Source organism: Hordeum vulgare, chromosome 1H (assembly GCF_904849725.1).
Source record: "Hordeum vulgare subsp. vulgare chromosome 1H, MorexV3_pseudomolecules_assembly, whole genome shotgun sequence".
Taxonomy (NCBI): domain Eukaryota; kingdom Viridiplantae; phylum Streptophyta; class Magnoliopsida; order Poales; family Poaceae; genus Hordeum; species Hordeum vulgare.
Window position 1 is genome coordinate 287,279,374 of NC_058518.1, and position 3,252 is coordinate 287,282,625.

The 3,252-nt window shown below is 46.7% G+C and overlaps 1 long non-coding RNA gene across 2 annotated transcripts; it reads left to right on the forward strand.

Moving 5' to 3' along the window:
• Nucleotides 1–806: 806 nt before the first annotated feature.
• Nucleotides 807–3,025, forward strand: LOC123431335. Of its 2 annotated transcripts, XR_006623088.1 has the most exons (5): nt 809–1,552; nt 1,768–1,937; nt 2,012–2,101; nt 2,503–2,604; nt 2,691–3,025. It is a non-coding gene; the product is annotated as an uncharacterized LOC123431335 (long non-coding RNA). The 2 variants fall into 2 exon arrangements; XR_006623085.1 differs by having other exon boundaries at nt 807–1,552; nt 2,012–2,604.
• Nucleotides 3,026–3,252: the final 227 nt, after the last annotated feature.

Below are 3,252 nucleotides of genomic sequence, written 5' to 3' on the forward strand. Positions count from 1 at the left end.
TGGAGGAGAGAGAACTCATAAAAAAGGGTTTGTCTTCTCTTAATTAAGAGAGAACAAGAAGTGATACTCCCCATTACAACCAGCCTTATCTAAAATGCAAGCTGTCCACATCAGCAAACCAGCCACATTAGCGTTTTATTAGTGGCTAGCACATGGGACCCACTACAATGCATTAGGGCATGTACAATGGTGATATCTTACTAGTGCCATGTAGGATAAATGATGAGGTGGACGAGAGAGAACTCATAAAAAAGTTTGTCTTCTCTTAATTAAGAGAGAACAAGAGGTGACCTCTTAGCACAATATGTCTCATCATATTTTTAGGAATAGCTAGTTATTGAAGATAAGGCTAAGAGGTGACCCATTGTACGACATTTTTTTGTCATCTTTAAGTCCTCGTTTGGTTAAGGGGGATTGGGGAGGTTTTGAGAGGAAAATCCCCGGTGGGTCAGAAACCCCACAGATCCTCGGGCGCCCATTTGGTAGGAGGGGTTTGCTTAGCCCAATCCCCTTCGTTCCCCTTCAATCCCTTCCTATCCATGTGTTTCAAAACCCTCCTCGAAGGACTAGTGGAAGCAAAACCCTGGGGATTTAAGATGATTGGGTGGAACAAAGGGATTCACCCAATCCACTAAAATCCTTTCCTCTCAAAACCTTCCCAACCCCCCTTAACCAAACGAGGCCTAAATTACATGCAAGACCTAAGATAGAACAATCTTATCAACCATTGTAGATGCCGTTATGGCCACGTTGGCTTCAGTTACCAGCAGCCGGACCCGCTAGAGGCTGACAATGTGCGTGTTTTCCTGATTGAGCTCAACCCATCTCCCCCTTTCCCTCGACCGCCTCAGGCGTGGCGGCGGCAGCCAAGGGAATCCCACCCTCCGACCCATCTCCCCCTTTCCCTCGACCGCCTCAGGCGTGGCGGCGGCAGCCAAGGGAATCCCGCCCTCCGACCCATCTCCCCCTTTCCCTGGATTGCCTCAGGCGCGGCTACTCCCACCCTTCCCGGTGCGGCGGATAGTGTCGCGGCGCCCACCCCCTCAGACAGGAGCCTCTGCGCGCGGCGCGGCACACCTTACGTCAGGACTACCGGCGCAGCTCCCCTTTTTGTGCTGCCAGCACCCTTCCCGCAAGACCGCTGGCTCATCCGGCAGGAACGCCGGCCCTCTTCGTGCGGCGCGACGCTCCTCCGGCAGTACCGCCGGCGCCCTCCCTCTGCGTGCGCCGTAGCGCCCCTCCAGCAGGACTGCCATCCCTCTGCATGCTGCGCCGTGCCCCTGCAGCAGGACGGCAGGACCAACCCTCCTCAGCGTGCGGCGTCGCGCTTCACTTGCTGCGTTTCTCTTCTTGATATTGTCCCACCGGAGTTCCGCCCAAGATGCATCCGGCGTCAATGGGGAAGTCGAATTCGATCGCTTCCACCGGAATTGGACCGGTAGCTCACGTCCGGAGATGGTACATGAGTGGCTTTTCTCTGGTGGTCACGCCGTTCTCAGCAATGGACTGCAAGTGACTGCTGCCCATCCTGACACCGTCCATGAACGTGAAGGTACTGCGCTCTGTTCTTCACAAGGTTCCTTTTTTTCTTTCATATAATCCTATATATTCTTACTATGTATAAGGCCCCTCTACATCCCATTACTTCCAACGGCCACGGTTATGATCTGTAGCAAACAACCTGCTTTTATTTTGTTGCCAACAGGGTGATTCTGAAAATCGAACAACCTCCCTATATAAATAAAAACAAAACAATTTCTACTGCAGGTGCCTAACTGATGGTTGGCGTTCCCTCTCCTAATAATGTTGATGTTGGCGCTCCACCTCCTCTCCCCACCGTCCCCACAAGAAACTAATGGATTTTTACCCTTTAAAGTCTGCTCCATCGACCTCCAGTGCTGTTGGGTCTCTCTGCCACAACCCTCATACAGCTGCCGGTGAGTAACTCCCCCAATCTCCTCCATATTCTCTATGTCATATTGCTCCCTACATCACAAATTTGCACTGTCAGGCTGTACCTGCTCCATGACACCCAAGTAGTCATCTTCGTTCGTCTTCTCTCTCTGCCTATACAGACGCATTTGGTTTCTACGTCCTACTGGTACATAGTCTTTTCAACTTCCCCTCAGTTGCTTTGCTAATTCTGGATTTTGTTTGCTGAATATCAGTCTGAATTTAATTTTCCTTCATTGATGTAATTCTTTACATGCGAAGATTAAACACAATTACACAAACATGACCATACTCCTTCCAAAACATACAAGCAAGAGTATGTATTACTTCAAAAGTCTCACAAAAACAATGTTTTTCCTTCAAATATTTACAATGCCAGATATTCTCCTTACACAGCAATGCAAACAATAAAAATCCAGCAACCGACCATGCAGTGGCGGAGCTACACCAAAATTACTGGAGGGGCCAAACACAAAATATAAACATTTCAGGAGATAAACTATAATTTTTTCTTCCAACTAATCTCTCTGTTTATTTTTTCCTTCAAAGAATTGTGCAAAGCTGGGGGGGCCACAGCCCCCCAAGACTACGCTAAGCTCCGCCAGTGCGACCATGAACAGCAGTAGTAAACCAAAGAAGCGGGCCAAATAGGTACTTCAATTACAACTCCAATTTATCAATCTTCCTATTTCTGTTACTTCCAGATTTAACAATGGTATATTTTTCAATACACACAGGAGAACTTACACTATCCTACAGACGAAAAATAACCTTCAACTCCTACGGCCAATTTTTCTTCTTTTCATTACCATTTTCCCGAGATTTCATTGTAACCCAGAAGTGTTCATCTGGGACATCTTTTGTTTCATGCAACAATACTATGTGACGTTCGGTGCAACAACCAAATTTTCTTCTTCTTTTCATTCCCATTTTCCTGCGCTTCCATTGTAACCCAGAAATGTTCATCTGGGACATCTTTTGTTTCATGCAACAATACTATGTGACGTTCGGTGCAACAACGTGCATATGCATTGATATATTATAAACAAGACTCATGGCTCAAAATTTCCTACAAAAATTTCCTAATTTCTACAGCTCAACTATGTATGTACTAGCGTTGTGATAGTGTTTAAAAAATAACCAGACCATGTTCGATTCATGGCCAGGGCGCCATGCCTCACAACAATTGGTACCTACATGATGAAAATTTGTGCTTGACCAGAATAGCCTCTGGGTGAACTTTTCGTTTGTAACCTTGCTTGATGCTATGAAGTTCAATGATTATAGAGTTCTTAAATA